At 51.6% G+C, this 16,710-nt stretch overlaps 1 long non-coding RNA gene across 1 annotated transcript; it reads right to left on the bottom strand.

Moving 5' to 3' along the window:
- Positions 1-3,965: 3,965 nt before the first annotated feature.
- On the bottom strand, positions 3,966-7,418 carry LOC116371361 (uncharacterized). The gene is made up of 3 exons (XR_004208930.1): positions 7,311-7,418; positions 6,588-6,724; positions 3,966-4,100 (listed from the first exon to the last, which is right to left on the bottom strand). It is a non-coding gene; the product is annotated as an uncharacterized LOC116371361 (long non-coding RNA).
- Positions 7,419-16,710: the final 9,292 nt, after the last annotated feature.

The following is a 16,710-nucleotide window of genomic DNA, read 5'->3' as shown; positions in this document are numbered from 1 at the left end:
ACAGTGGAGACAGACAGGAAGTAACCAGACTGTTAAACAGTTGGAGACAGACAGGAAGTGACCAGACTGTTAAACAGTTGGAGACAGACAGGAAGTGACCAGACTGTTAAACAGTTGGAGACAGACAGGAAGTGACCAGACTGACTGTTAAACAGTTGGAGACAGACAGGAAGTGACCAGACTGACTGTTAAACAGTTGGAGACAGACAGGAAGTGACCAGACTGTTAAACAGTTGGAGACAGACAGGAAGTGACCAGACTGTTAAACAGTTGGAGACAGACAGGAAGTGTGTATTCATAACAGTTCAACTGTTCTAGCTTGTTATTAACAAGCGAATAGATCCAGGTTGACCTGACCTATTACGATATGCTGGCTACCCACCAGCACGTGGGCTTATGCTGCAGAGATCGTTGATGAGATCTGTGGTAATGGTCTGTAAAGTCTGCTACCAGAAGTCAGTCATTATTAGTGGCTGTGCATTAGGCACACTTCTGCTTAGAATTATTTACAAAAAAAAAAAGGTCATTTTTCAGAGACGTCACTGATTTGGCTTTTACGTCTTATTGCAGAAAATCAGGTTAAACTCATTTTTTATTAAATCATTAATTGATTAGTGGGTCTTGTGGAAGGCTTGTATTTAACTTAGGTTTAATTACACAAGTCCTGAATTCATTAGATTATTCCTGACTGTTTGAAATGCTGTGTGTGGATCTTTAAATCACGCAACGACACTTAGATGTAAATAAAAACGAGGCAAGTCAGATAAGAACAAATCCTTCATTACAATGACGGCCCACCCCGGTTAAACCCTAACCCGGGCCACTTGTGCCCTGCCGTACGGCCCAATGACGGCCCACCCCGGTTTAAACCCTAACCGGGCCACTTGTGCCCTGCCGTACGGCCCAATGACGGCCCACCCCGGTTAAACCCTAACCCGGGCCACTTGTGCCCTGCCGTACGGGCCCAATGACGGCCCACCCCGGTTAAACCCTAACCCGGGCCACTTGTGCCCTGCCGTACGGCCCAATGACGGCCCACCCCGGTTAAACCCTAACCCGGGCCACTTGTGCCCTGCCGTACGGCCCAATGACGGCCCACCCCGGTTAAACCCTAACCCGGGCCCTTGTGCCCTGCCTACGGCCCAATGACGGCCCCACCCCGGTTAAACCCTACCCGGGGCCCACTTGTGCCCTGCCGTACGGCCCAATGACGGCCCACCCCGTTATAACCTACCCGGGCCACTTGTGCCCTGCCGTACGGCCCAATGACGGCCCACCCCGGTCTTAAACCCTAAACCCGGGCCACTTTGTGCCTGCCGTACGGGCCCAATGACGGCCCACCCCGGGTTAAACCCCTAACCCGGGCCCACTTGTGCCCTGCCGTACGGCCCAATGACGGGCCCACCCCGGTTAAACCCTAACCCGGGCCACTTGTGGCCCTGCCGTACGGCCCAATGACGGCCCACCCCGGTTAAACCCTAACCAGGGCCACTTGTGCCCTGCCGTACGGACCACCAAGACGCGGCGCCCACCCCGGTTTTGTTAAACCCTACCAGGGCCACTTGTGCCTGCCGTAAGGCCCAATGACGGCCCCACCCCGGGTGTTAACCCTAACCCTGGGCCACTTGTGCCCTGCCGTACGGCCCAATGACGGCCCACCCCGGTTAAACCCTAACCCGGGCCACTTGTGCCCTGCCGTACGGCCCAATGACGGCCCACCCCGGTTAAACCCTAACCCGGCCCACTTGTGCCCTGCCGTACGGCCCAATGACGGCCCACCCCGGTTAAACCCTAACCCGGGCCACTTGTGCCCTGCCGTACGGCCCAATGACGGCCCACCCCGGTTTAAACCCTAACCCGGGCCACTTGTGCCCTGCCGTACGGCCCAATGACGGCCCACCCCGGTTAAACCCTAACCCGGGCCACTTGTGCCCTGCCGTACGGCCCAATGACGGCCCACCCCGGTTAAACCCTAACCCGGGCCACTTGTGCCCTGCCGTACGGCCCAATGACGGCCCACCCCGGTTAAACCCTAACCCGGGCCACTTGTGCCCTGCCGTACGGCCCAATGACGGCCCACCCCGGTTAAACCCTAACCCGGGCCACTTGTGCCCTGCCGTACGGCCCAATGACGGCCCACCCCGGTTAAAACCCTAACCCGGGCCACTTGTGCCCTGCCGTACGGCCCAATGACGGCCCCACCCCGGTTAAACCCCTAACCCGGGCCACTTGTGCCCTGCCGTACGGCCCAATGACGGCCCCACCCCGGTTAAACCCTAACCCGGGCCACTTGTGCCCTGCCGTACGGCCCAATGACGGCCCCACCCCGGTTAAACCCTAACCCGGGCCACTTGTGCCCTGCCGTACGGCCCAATGACGGCCCACCCCGGGTTAAACCCTAACCCGGGCCACTTGTGCCCTGCCGTAAGGCCCAATGACGGCCCACCCCGGTTAAACCCTAACCCGGGCCACTTGTGCCCTGCCGTACGGCCCAATGACGGCCCACCCCGGTTAAACCCTAACCCGGGCCACTTGTGCCCTGCCGTACGGCCCAATGACGGCCCATCCCGGTTAAACCCTAACCCGGGCCACTTGTGCCCTGCCGTACGGCCCCAATGACGGCCCACCCCGGTTAAACCCTAACCCGGGCCACTTGTGCCCTGCCGTACGGCCCAATGACGGCCCACCCCGGGTTAAACCCTAACCTGGGCCACGCTGGGCCCCGCCGTAGGGCCCAATGACGGCCCACCCCGGTTAAACCCTAACCTGGGCCACTTGTGCCCTGCCGTACGGCCCAATGACGGCCCACCCCGGTTAAACCCTAACCCGGGCCACTTGTGCCCTGCCGTACGGCCCAATGACGGCCCACCCCGGGTTAAACCCTAACCCGGGCCACTTGTGCCCTGCCGTACGGCCCAATGACGGCCCACCCCGGTTAAACCCTAACCCGGGCCACTTGTGCCCTGCCGTACGGCCCAATGACGGCCCACCCCGGTTAAACCCTAACCCGGGCCACTTGTGCCCTGCCGTACGGCCCAATGACGGCCCATCCCGGTTAAACCCTAACCCGGGCCACTTGTGCCCTGCCGTACGGCCCAATGACGGCCCACCCCGGTTAAACCCTAACCCGGGCCACTTGTGCCCTGCCGTACGGCCCAATGACGGCCCACCCCGGGTTAAACCCTAACCTGGGCCACGCTGGGCCCCGCCGTAGGGCCCAATGACGGCCCACCCCGGTTAAACCCTAACCTGGGCCACTTGTGCCCTGCCGTACGGCCCAATGACGGCCCACCCCGGTTAAACCCTAACCTGGGCCACGCTGGGCCCCGCCGTACGGCCCAATGACGGCCCACCCCGGTTAAACCTAACCTGGGCCACACTGGGCCAATTGTGCCCCGCCGTACGGGACTCTCAATCACGGCCAGTTGTGACACAGCCTGGAATCGAACCAGGGACTGTAGTGACGCCTCTAGTAATGAGATGCAGGTTCTTCAACCACTGTGATACAGTCTGGACTGGAACCAGGGTCTGTAGTTACTCCTCTACCACAGAGACATAAAGACCAGGAGACATAAAGACCAGGAGACATAAAGACCAGGAGACATAAAGACCAGGAGACATAAAGACCAGGAGACATAAAGACCAGGAGACATAAAGACCAGGAGACATAAAGACCAGAGACATGAAGACCAGAGACATGAAGACCAGAGACATGAAGACCAGAGACATGACCTGGTCAGAAGTACTGTACTATACAGGGAACAAGGTGCAGGGAACAGGGTGCAGGGAACAGGGTGCAGGGAACAGGGTGCAGGGAACAGGGTGCAGGGAACAGGGTGCAGGGAACAGGGTGGAGGGAACAGGGTGGAGGGAACAGGGTGGAGGGAACAGGGTGGAGGGAACAGGGTGCAGGGAACAAGGCGCAGGGAACAAGGCGCAGGGAACAGGGCGCAGGGAACAAGGTGCAGGGAACAGGGCGCAGGGAACAGGGTGCCATTTCAGATGGAGACTCTTTGGCTCTGATGGGGAACTTCCTCTTACCTTTCATTCAAAATATCATTCAGGGTACTGAGGATCGTATCCAACTGTTTCACCAGGGCCTGGTGGGAGAGAGGGGGGTGAGAGAGAGAAGGGGGAGGGCGAGAGAAAGAAGGGGGAGGGCGAGAGAGAGGAACACAATCTGAGTCAAACAGGGAGAGAACACAGTTCTACAGTGGAGTTGCACCACCACTACCCCCAGTAAACACAGCCCCCCCCAGTAAACACAGCCCCCCCAGTCTAAACACAGCCCCCCCAGTCTAAACACAGCCCCCCCAGTCTAAACACAGCCCCCCCCAGTCTAAACACAGCCCCCCCAGTCTAAACACAGCCCACCCCAGTCTAAACACAGCCCCCCCCAGTCTAAACACAGCCAAGAGTAGTGCACTACCCGGGGCCTATAATAGTACACTACCCGGGCCTATAATAGTACACTACCCGGGCCTATAATAGTACACTACCCGGGGCCTATAATAGTGCACTACCCGGGGCCTATAATAGTGCACTACCGGGGCCTATAATAGTGCACTACCCGGGGCCTATAATAGTGCACTACCCGGGGCCTATAATAGTGCACTACCCGGGGCCTATAATAGTGCACTACCCGGGGCCTATAATAGTGCACTACCCGGGGCACCCGGGGCCTATAATAGTGCACTACCCGGGGCCTATAATAGTGCACTACCCGGGGCCTATAATAGTGCACTACCCGGGCCTATAATAGTGCACTACCCGGGGCCTATAATAGTGCACTACCCGGGGGCCTATAATAGTGCCACTACCCGGGGCCTATAATAGTGCACTACCCGGGGCCTATAATAGTGCACTACCCGGGGCCTATAATAGTGCACTACCCGGGGCCTATAATAGTGCACTGCCCGGGGCCTATAATAGTGCACTACCCGGGGCCTATAATAGTGCACTACCTGGGGCCTATAATAGTGTACTACTCGTTACCGGGGTCAATCGATTGAATAACAGACAGCTCAACCTCACCACTGATGTCATCAGTGATAAACTACCCAGGTAGATGGACATGATTGATGACATCACCACTGATGTCATCAGAGTGATAAACTACCCAAATAGATGGCCATGATTGATGACCTCACCACTGATAGATAGATAGTTGAAGTTGGAAGTTTACATACACATTAGCCAAATACATAAACTCAATATTTCACAATTCCTGACATTTAATCCTAGTAGAAATACCATGTCTTAGGTCAGTTAGGATCACCACTTTATTTTAAGAATGTGAAGTCAGAATAATAGAGAGAATAGATTTCATTTCATTAATTGTAGGTCTTCTTAGTCACAAACACTTTTTCAGTTCTGCCCACAAATGTTCTATAGGATTGAGGTCAGGGCTTTGTGATGGCCACCCCAATACCTTGACTTTGTTGTCCTTAAGCCATTTTGCCACAACTTTGGAAGTATGCTTGGACCCATTTGCAACCAAGCTTTAACTTCCTGACTGACGTCTTGAGATGTTGCTTCAATATATCCACAATTTTCCTACCTCATGATGCCATCTATTTTGTGACGTGCACCTGTCCCTCGTGCAGCAAAGCACCCCCACAACATGATGCTGCCACCCCCGTGCTTCATGGTTGGGATGGTGTTCTTCGGCTTGCAAGCCTACCCCATTTTCCTCCAAACATAACGATGGTCATTATGGCCAAACAGTTTCATCAGACCAGAGGCCATTTCTCCAAAAAGTACGATCTTTGTCCCCATCTCCAGTTGCAAACCGTAGTCTGGCTTTTTTATGGCGGTTTTGGAGAAGTGGCTTCTTCCTTGCTGAACGGCCTTTCAGGTTATGTTGATATAGGACTCGTTTTACTGTGGATATAGATACATTTCTACCTGTTTCCTCCAGCATCTTCACAAGGTCCTTTGCTGTTGTTCTGGGATTGATTTGCACTTTTCACACCAAAGTATGTTCATCTCTAGGAGACAGAACGCGTCTCCTTCCTGAGCGGTATGATGGCTGCGTGGTCCATTGGTGTTTATACTTGCGTACTATAGTTTGTACAGATGAACGTGGTACCTTCAGGCGTTTGGAAATTATTCCCAAGGATGAACCAGACTTGGAGGTCTACAAGTTTTTTTCTGAGGTCTTGGCTGATATCTTGATTTTCCCATGATGTCAAGCAAAGAGGCACTGAGTTTGAAGGTAGGCCTTGAAATACATCCACAGGTACACCTCCAATTGACTCAAATGATGTCAATTAGCCCATCAGAAGCTTCTAACGCCATGACATCATTTTCTGGAATTTTCCAAGCTGTTTAAAGGCACAGTCAACTTAGTGTATGTAAACTTCTGACCCACTGGAATTGTGATACAGATTATTTCACTTATAATTCACTGTATGTTAACAATTGTTGGAAATATTACTTGTGTCATGCACAAAGTAGATGTCCTAACCGACTTGCCAAAACTATAGTTTAAGACATTTGTGGAGTGGTTGAAAAACAAGTTTTAACTCCAACCTAAGTGTATGTAAACTTCCCACTTCAACTGTAGATATGACCGATGACCTCACCACTTTGTTGTCAGAGTGAGTGATGAACTCCCGGAGCTGTCTGACAGTGGCCAGCCGGCGGTCCCTGTCCTCCTCACGGGACACACGGCGCAGGAGGTTGGACAGGCGAGACTCATCAGAGTGAGACATCCCTCTGTCTGTAAGGGGCGACGACAGAGAGAGGGATGGAAAGAACAGGAAAAGAGGGGAGAGTGGGCAGGATGTAAAGAGAGATGGAGAAAGAGATTGAAAGAGGGGAATGGAGAGATAAAATGGTGATCAGAAATAGAATTCAGCAATGTTGCCATTATATGTAAGAGAACAAAGTAGTGATTTCCAAATTACATCCTCAGAACCCCCAGATGCTCCAGGGATTTGATCTATTCCACAGCACCTGATTCAACTGGTCAACCAATCATCAAGACCTTGACTAGGTGAATCGGGTGTAATAAGACTGGGGAGAGGTCTGACGACAGCCCCCGGGGGGAGAGGTCTGACGGCAGCCCCCGGGGGGAGAGGTCTGACGACAGCCCCGGGGGGAGAGGTCTGACGACAGCCCCCGGGGGAGAGGTCTGACGACAGCCCCCGGGGGGAGAGGTCTGACGACAGCCCCCGGGGGGAGAGGTCTGACGACAGCCCCCGGGGGGAGAGGTCTGACGACAGCCCCCTGGTGTAGAGGTCTGACGACAGCCCCCGGGGGGGAGAGGTCTGGCGACAGCCCCCTGGTGTAGACTGTATACTCACCGTGGGATTTCCTCATGTCCTTAGAAGCTAAAGCACGGTTTCCATGCTGCTGAAAAGTGGTCAAATCGGCGGTCGCATCGTTGATCCTCAACTCTTGCCCCAACGACTTCCCAACCAAAAGTATCATCACTGAACCCTCCTGCAGCTTCATATCCTCCTGGAGGGGGTGGAGAGAGAGAGAGAGAGAGAGGGGGAGAGGAGGAGAGGAGGGGGTGGAGAGAGAGGAGGAGAGAGGAGAGGAGGAGAGGGGGAGGAGGAGGAGGAGGGGAGACAGAGAGAGAGGAGAGGAGGGGGTGGAGAGAGAGAGAGGAGGAGGAGGAGGGGAGACAGAGAGAGAGGAGAGGAGGAGGTGGAGAGAGAGAGAGGAGAGGAGGAGGAAAGACAGAGAGAGAGGAGAGGAGGAGGAGGAGGGGAGACAGAGAGAGGAGGGGGTGGAGATAGAGAGAGAGGAGAGGGGGTGGAGACAGAGAGAGAGGAGAGGAGGGGGTGGAGACAGAGGAGGAGAGGAGAGGGGGTGGAGACAGAGAGAGAGGAGGAGAGGAGGTGGAGACAGAGAGAGAGAGGAGGAGAGGGTCGAGACAGAGAGAGAGAGAGAGAGAGAGAGAGAGGAGGAGAGGAGGTGGAGACAGAGAGAGAGGAGGAGAGGGTGGAGACAGAGAGGAGGAGAGGGTGGAGACAGAGAGAGAGGAGAGGAGGGGGTGGAGACAGAGAGGAGGAGAGGAGGTGGAGACAGAGAGAGAGAGGAGGAGAGGGTGGAGACACATGACGGGAGAGGAGGAGAGGAGGAGAGTGGAGCAGTTTAGCACAGATCCATACAGCTATCTGACTAAACTACACTCCCCCTTAGCTTACACACAGGTGTCAGGAGAGCAGCAGATGGCTAATTAGCACAGGTGGTCAAGCTCCGTCTTCCACCAGTTTTCCTTTGACAAGCGTTGTAATATGGAGATATGGCCGTGAGGGAACACTAACCCCAAGTAGCAGTAGTAGTATAGAGAGAATAGGGTGCCATTGGTCCTGGTCTAAAGTAGTGCACTACATAGGGAATAGGGTGCCATTGGGTCCTGGTCTAAAGTAGGGCACTACATAGGGAATAGGGTGCCATTATTGGGTGCCATTATTGGGTCCTGGCCTAAAGTAGTGCACTACATAGGGAATAGGGTGCCATTGGGTCCTGGTCTAAAGTAGGGCACTACATAGGGAATAGGGTGCCATTGGGTCCTGGTCTAAAGTAGTGCACTACATAGGGAATAGGGGGTCCTGGTCTAAAGTAGGGCACTACATAGGGAATAGGGGTCCTGGTCTAAAGTAGGGCACTACATAGGGAATAGGGTGCCATTGGGTCCTGGTCTAAAGTAGTGCACTACATAGGGAATAGGGGTCCTGGTCTAAAGTAGGGCACTACATAGGGAATAGGGTGCCATTGGGTCCTGGTCTAAAGTAGGGCACTACATAGGGAATAGGGGTCCTGGTCTAAAGTAGGGCACTACATAGGGAATAGGGTGCCATTGGGTCCTGGTCTAAAGTAGGGCACTACATAGGGAATAGGGTGCCATTGGGTCCTGGTCTAAAGTAGGGCACTACATAGGGAATAGGGTGCCATTGGGTCCTGGTCTAAAGTAGGGCACTACGTAGGGAATAGGGTGCCATTGGGTCCTGGTCTAAAGTAGGGCACTATATAGGGAATAGGGTGCTATTGGGTCCTGGTCTAAAGTAGGGCACTACAGAGGGAACCATTTGAGACACAGACTTCTCTACCACGAGGGCAGATATCTGTGGGGGAACCCGGGGATTCACGGTGCTTTCCTTCTTCCAGATGCCTGGGACAGATACGACACTACAGAGACCAGAAGTCTCTTTCACTTCCACAGAAACATTAAGCCGACGTCAGTCTGAGGACCCAGGAAGGAAAGAGGGAGAGAAGCTGATGACTCCCTAAAAGGCACCACTACCAGTTTATAAGTCATTTACACAGAAAACACAAGGGGTGTCTACCAGTTCAATGACATGAGGACTACAGGTTCACCTCTGGACAATGTGACCACAGCAATAAATACACCAATACAAATAGGGCCCTGGTCTAAAGCAGTGACCTGTATATCAAATCAAATGTGATTTATCACATGTGCCGAATACAACAAGTGTGGACCTTACAGTGAAATGCCGAATACAACAAGTGTAGACCTTACAGTGAAATGCTCACTGACAATCCCTTAACCAACAGTGTAGACCTTACAGTGAAATGCCGAATACAACAAGTGTAGACCTTACAGTGAAATGCTATATACAGGGTGGTACCAGTACCGAGTCAGTGTGCGGGGGTACAGGTCATTTATACATGTAGGTAGGGGTGAAGTGACTATGCATAGATATAGGGAATAGGGTGCCATTGGGCCCTGGTCTAAAGTAGTGCACTATATAGAGAATAGGGTGTAATTTCACACACAGCCGCTATCAGGTGTGGTCAGCGTTTACTGCTAACCTGACCCCATAACAACCCAAGCCTGGTCTCATGTACTGCTAACCTGACCCCCATAACAACCCAAGCATGGTCTCATGTACTGCTAACCTGACCCCATAACAACCCAAGCCTGGTCTCTGCTAACCTGACCCCATAACAACCCAAGCCTGGTCTCTGCTAACCTGACCCCCCATAACAACCCAAGCCTGGTCTCATGTAGTGCTAACCTGACCCCATAACAACCCAAGCCTGGTCTCATGTACTGCTAACCTGACCCCATAACAACCCAAGCCTGGTCTCATGTACTGCTAACCTGACCCCATAACAACCCAAGCCTGGTCTCTGCTAACCTGACCCCATAACAACCCAAGCCTGGTCTCATGTACTGCTAACCTGACCCCATAACAACCCAAGCCTTGGTCTCATATACTGATAACCTGACCCCCATAAACAACCCAAGCCTGGTCTCAATGTACTGCTAACCCTGACCCCATAACAACCCAGCCTGGTCTCTGCTAACTGACCCCATAACAAACCCAAGGCCTGGTCTCATATACTGCTAACCTGACCCCATTAACAACCCAAGCCTGGTCTCATGTACTGCTAACCTGACCCCATAAAACCCAAGCCTGGTCTCATATACTGCTAACCCTGACCCCCATAAACAACCCAAGCCTGGTCTCATGTACTGCTAACCTGACCCCCATAACAACCAGAGCCTGGTCTCAGATCTGTTTGTGCTGTTATACCAACTAGCTCCTATGGTCTTTGTCACTTGTTTGTCCCTTGGCACAATGGCACAAACAGATCCGGAACCAGGCTACTATAATACACAGCACCACTGCCTGGGTCGGCAGGCCGGAAACCAGGCTACTATATATAATACCACAGCACCCCTGCCTGGGTCGGCAGGCCCCGAACCAGGCTACTATATATAATACACAGCACCCCTGCCTGGGTCGGCAGGCCCGAACCAGGCTACTATATATAATACACAGCACCCCTGCCTGGGTCGGCAGGCCTGAACCAGGCTACTATATATAACACACAGCACCCCCTGCCTGGGTCGGCAGGCCTGTACCAGGCTACTATAATACACAGCACCCCTGCCTGGGTCGGCAGGCCTGAACCAGGCTACTATATATAATACACAGCACCCCTGCCTGGGTCAGCAGGCCTGTTACGAATCCCCTTTTACTCTTTAGAGCAATGGGTAGCAGGTCTGCCTACAGTGAGACCCGCAAGGGGCGTAACAGTCGTAGCTCACTTAAATCACTACAGTACCACCAACATGTTGCAGACAGGCAGTGTCACCCATCCCCAGCCCACACCCTTCCCCAGCCCACACCACACCCCAACATGCTGAAGACAGGCAGTAGCACCCATCCCCAGGCCACACCCACCCCCAGCCCACACCCACCCCCAGCCCACACTAACATTCTGCAGACAGGCAGTAGCACCCATCCCCAGCCCACTCACACCCCAACATGCTGCAGACAGGCCGTAGCACCCACCCCCAGCCCACACCCACCCCAGCCCACACCCACCCCCAGCCCACAGGCAGTAGCACCCATCCCCAGCCCACTCACACCCCCAACATGCTGCAGACAGGCAGTAGCACCCACCCCCAGCCCACACCCCACAGGCAGTAGCACCCATCCCCAGCCCACTCACCACCCCAACATGCTGCAGACAGGCAGTAGCACCCACCCCCAGCCCACACCCACCCCACACCCACCCCCAGCCCACAGGCAGTAGCACCCATCCCCAGCCCACTCACACCCCCAACATGCTGCAGACAGGCAGTAGCACCCTTCCCCAGCCCACTCACACCCCAACATGCTGCAGACAGGCAGTAGCACCCAACACCAGCCCACACCCACATGCTGCAGACAGTAGCACCCAACACCACCCCAGCATGTTGCAGACAGTAGACAGTAAAACCCACCCCCTTCGTCCAGTGTGTCTGCGGTGTCTGGGAAGGCATCATTCTGTAGGAGAGGTGGGGAGACAGGCCGGTCCGAGGTTGCTACTCCCACTGCTGTTGGGTCGTATACAGCTGCTGCAGCTGGACCCAGGTCTCTGGTGGCGATGCACTTCACACCGTCCTGGCTAGCTGCTGACACGCTGTCGCCTCTGAAGCCGGCGGACAGAGGAGCAGACACACAGTGGGGGGGGGGGGGGAGAGACACAAACACACAGTCAGTGAATTCCCCCAGGGAAGACAGTCAGGGCAACTTGTACTTGATCGATGCTAAACGACTGTGGTTCATTCATTTTTTACATTTTTATTTAACTAGGCAAATCAGTTTAGAACAAATTCTTATTTACAATGACGGCCTACCGGGGGAACAGTGGGTTAACTGCCTTATTTAGGGGCAGAAGGCCAGGTTTTTACATTGTCAGCTTGGGGATTCGATCCAGCAACCTTTCCACCCAATCATAACTTATATGGATACACTCCCCACAGTTTGACAATCTCACCCCAATCTGGTTTACAAGTGTAGGATTTAACAACTGGATACATGGATTGAGAAATGATTCTAGCTCATTTACAGCTCTGTAGAATAGTTTCTACAAGACTATGAGCAATTGTCTGAACAGAACCGTCAAATGGAGGGAGGTGGAGGGTCTCAACTGAAGGAATGTTTCAGCACCACATCCCTCTCTTTGATCAGGAACTGATTAACTTGCATAATGGACTTTATTGATGTCCCTGTGTAATTCAAACCGCTGACAGCATTTCTAAATCGCTTTCGTTTACTGGTCAAGGGTGGGTACCCGCGCAAAACTAGCAGGTTAGCAAGCGTTAAAACCCAGCAGCTAGTTAGTTAGCGCCCTTCTGCCCTAGTTACTTTTTGAGCGATAACTAGGTAGCCAATATCAACTGTCAAGCCGAGGTTATCTAGCTAATCATTGTTGACCAGGTAACGTTACACAAGACAGCAGGAAAGACGAACGTTGCCCACTGATGGCCAACCGTTCGGTAGCCAACTAGAAAGTCAATGTTTCCACACTTTACGTTACTATTCGATGTCAAATCAGTTTACTGTTCCGGAATACCGAGTTATCAAAGCACAACCAACCAACGACTGGTATTGTAGTTATCTATCTAACAAGCTATGGGGACAAAAGGCGAAGAAAGTTACAACCTAGCTAACGAACACTAGCCATAGTTAGCTGCTAGTTAGTTAGCTAGTTGGCTAACATCATATGCTGCCACGATGTGCGCTTTGAGTTAACTGACGTTAACTAGCTGGCTACCAAGTGAAGGTAACATGTCATCTCAGTGACAATGAATATTGGCTAATAATAGTAATAACAACTAGCAATAGCTAGCTAACACCACTTCCACTGTTACCGAAATAGCTTCCAATCATTGGCTTCTCTTACCAGGTTAGCTAGCTAGCCATGTATACCTAAACACGAGGAAAGCATAGCAATGCGGCAGGTTGTTTTGAGCCAGAATAAAATGCGGAAAATGTTGGGTTAGCCTTGATAGCTAGTTTGGATAACGTTATAAAGCTTGAGCGTTAGCTTACTTGTTTGCTGGCTAGCTACTGTTATCAAGCCATTTCCCTAAGGTGTGGGAACCAAAGTGTCTGACTAGCTAAATAAAAGAAGCCGAGGTTAGGCCCAGCGGATCCCCGTTCTCTTTTAGACCGTCTCCCCCCGTGGCGCGATACCAACCCTGGGCTGCCAATCATTCCAGTTTCGCTGCAGTTTGTGGGCGCTGCTAAGCCGAAACCCAAGGGCTTTACGGCTCATTACCTTTGCGAGAACAGCATGACCTGCTCTCAACGGGATTAAATTCCGCGAACAAGCGTATAAACTATCTGTTTATTTTATGTCCATTAATGGACCATCTACAGCTATCGGTGTGCGTTATGTTTTGTGTCGGGTCCGGCCTCCTTTCTTTTTTTTCCTCCTTTCTTTTTTTGTCTCCCACTCCTTCTTCTATTCTTGATGAAAGAGCCACTGGCCCCTTCTCTTTATAACAGCGCCATCTGCCGGACTTTATAGCGACCATAGCAAGGAGCTGTGACTGCAACAGAACAGGTTTGATCAAATAACGCAGAGATTTACCTAGCTAACTTCACTGACCCTCAACAACAAAAAAATACAAAATATATAAACCGATGTTCATGTTCTCTTCTTCTTCTCAATCTCCTCTGCAGCTAGTTGTTTGTTTTTGCAATCACTTGGAATATGCGTTGCTAAGCGACAGCATCAGGACCAGGGGTGAGGAGAGAGAGCATGCATGCAGCAACAGAGGATGCAAGGTAAAGATGAGCAGGATTCAAAGTATTATGGTGTGTGTAGTAGTGGCAAACTTCCAATGAGGTTTTTTCTCCATGAAATGTTCATATAGCACAAATAACACACACACACTGTAAACAGCTGACAAATGAACAACAGGGTAGGACAACCCCCCCCCCCCCCCCTCTACTGTAGAGAAGCTACATACAGTGCCTTGCGAAAGTAATTCGGCCCCCTTGAACTTTGCGACCTTTTGCCACATTTTCAGGCTTCAAACATAAAGATATAAAACTGTATTTTTTTTGGAAGAATCAACAAAACAAGTGGGACACAATCATGAAAGTGGAACGACATTTATTGGATATTTCAAACTTTTTTAACAAATCAAAAACTGAAAAATTGGGCGTGCAAAGTTAATACTTTGTAGCGCCACCTTTTGCTGCGATTACAGCTGTAAGTCGCTTGGGGTATGTCTCTATCCAGTTTTGCACATCGAGAGACTGACATTTTTTTCCCATTCCTCCTTGCAAAACAGCCCGAGCTCAGTGAGGTTGGATGGAGAGCATTTGTGAACAGCAGTTTTCAGTTCTTCTTCCACAGATTCTCGATTGGATTCAGGTCTGGACTTTGACTGGCCATTCTAACACCCTGGATATGTTTATTTTTGGAACCATTCCATTGTAGATTTTGCTTTATGTTTTGGATCAATTGTCTTGTGGAAGACACATCTCCATCCCAGTCCATCCAGGTCTTTTGGCAGACTCCATCAAGGTTCATTCCAGATGGTCCCGTATTTTGGTCCATATCCATCTTCATCATTTTAAAACCATCTTCCCTGTCCTGCCATAACCCCACCGACACCAATGGAGAAGCTGCCTCCCCATAAATTCCATAACCCCATCCGTCACCATGGAGAAACTGCTCCCATACCATAACCCCACACGTCACCATGGAGAACTGCCCTCCGCCATCCCATAAGCCCCACCGAGCACCAATGGAGAACTGCCTCCATACCTAACCCCACCGTCACCATGGAGAACTGCCTCCCCCATACCCATAACCCCACCTGTCACCATAGGGAGAACTGCCTCCCCATCCCATTAATACCCCACCGACACCATGGAGAACTGCCTCCCCATACCATAACCCCACCGTCACCATGGAGAACTGCCTCCCCATACCATAACCCCACCGACACCATGGAGAACTGCCTCCCCATACCATAACCCCACCGACACCATGGAGAACTGCCTCCCCATACCATAACCCCACCGTCACCATGGAGAACTGCCTCCCCATACCATAACCCCACCGACACCATGGAGAACTGCCTCCCCATACCATAACCCCACCGACACCATGGAGAACTCTGTTCACAACGTTGACATCAGCAAACCGCTCGCCCACACGACACCATACACACTGTCTGCCATCTGCCCTGTACAGCTGAAACTGGGATTCATCCTTGCAGAGCGCATTTCTCCGTCGTGCCCACTGAAGTCGATTACAACGGCCCAGGTGGCTGGTAAAATTGTATAATTCAGTTCATACGTTTGAATATAAAAATGGATTTTATCAAACAAAACTATGCTACATTTTTATCTCTGGGACCCTCAGGGTGACAAATCAGAGCAAGATTATTGACATTATTTACCTTCAGAGGTGAATGTATCGAACCAGTTGTCGTGATAAAAGTTTTATGTTTGCTTATGCACTCTCCTTAAACATAGCATGGTATTATTTCACTGTAATAGCTACTGTAAATTGAACAGCGCATTTAGATTAACAATCATTTAAGCTTTCTGCCAATATCAGATATGTCTATGTCCTGGGAAATGTTCTTGTTTACTTACAACCTCATGCTAATCACATTAGCGCGCGTTAGCTCAACCTCATGCTAATCGCATTAGCCCACGTTAGCTCAACCGTCCCGCGGGGGACCCACCGATCCTGTAGAGGTTTTAACAGCCAATGACTCACACTACTCCTACTAGGGCAAACCGTCTCAGTGCTAACAGGGTAACTCAGGTTGATAGGCGCATGATACTGCTGGTATAGCATTCAGGGGAGTTATAGAAACATAATTAGATTACCCTTATCCCTATCAAACGCTCCCTAAAACACTTCAGCGAGCAGGCCTTTCTAATCGACCTGGTCCGGGTATCCTGGAAGGATATTGACCTCATCCCGTCAGTAGAGGATGCCTGTAGGATCCAACCTCTCTCATTCTATTGGAGAGTGGCTCCACACAGCCGTGAAGACTGTCTGGGTCCTAAATGAATAGCGGTCAGGCAGTCTTCATGGGCGTGTGGAGCCACAATCCAATAGGATGAAGGAGATTGGAGCTACAGGGAGCAGGGGACACATTAGTTAATGAATAGATCATTAGTGCACATAGTAGCAAAATGTTTGGCAACTGAAAGTGTTATTATGCAACTGAAACAAGAGTTTTCTTATTGGACAGATTCGGGTAGGTGGTCCCCCCCTTTTCTGTCTGTTTTGGTGTCTAGTCAACAGGAGCCTGACGATGATGTGCTATCACAGTATCCCACAAGATGGCAGCACAGAGCAGAAGTGGAGTTTGAACTAAGCATATACGAATAACGAATAATGTATTCAGACCCACATATTAAAACTTCTGCAACAGAACAAAGCTCTCTCTCTCTCTCTCTCTCCTCT

The sequence above is a fragment of the Oncorhynchus kisutch genome, unplaced genomic scaffold (assembly GCF_002021735.2).
Source record: "Oncorhynchus kisutch isolate 150728-3 unplaced genomic scaffold, Okis_V2 scaffold3119, whole genome shotgun sequence".
Taxonomy (NCBI): Eukaryota; Metazoa; Chordata; class Actinopteri; order Salmoniformes; family Salmonidae; genus Oncorhynchus; species Oncorhynchus kisutch.
Note: the sequence above shows the minus strand (reverse complement) of the source record. Positions and strands in the feature narration are given on the sequence as shown.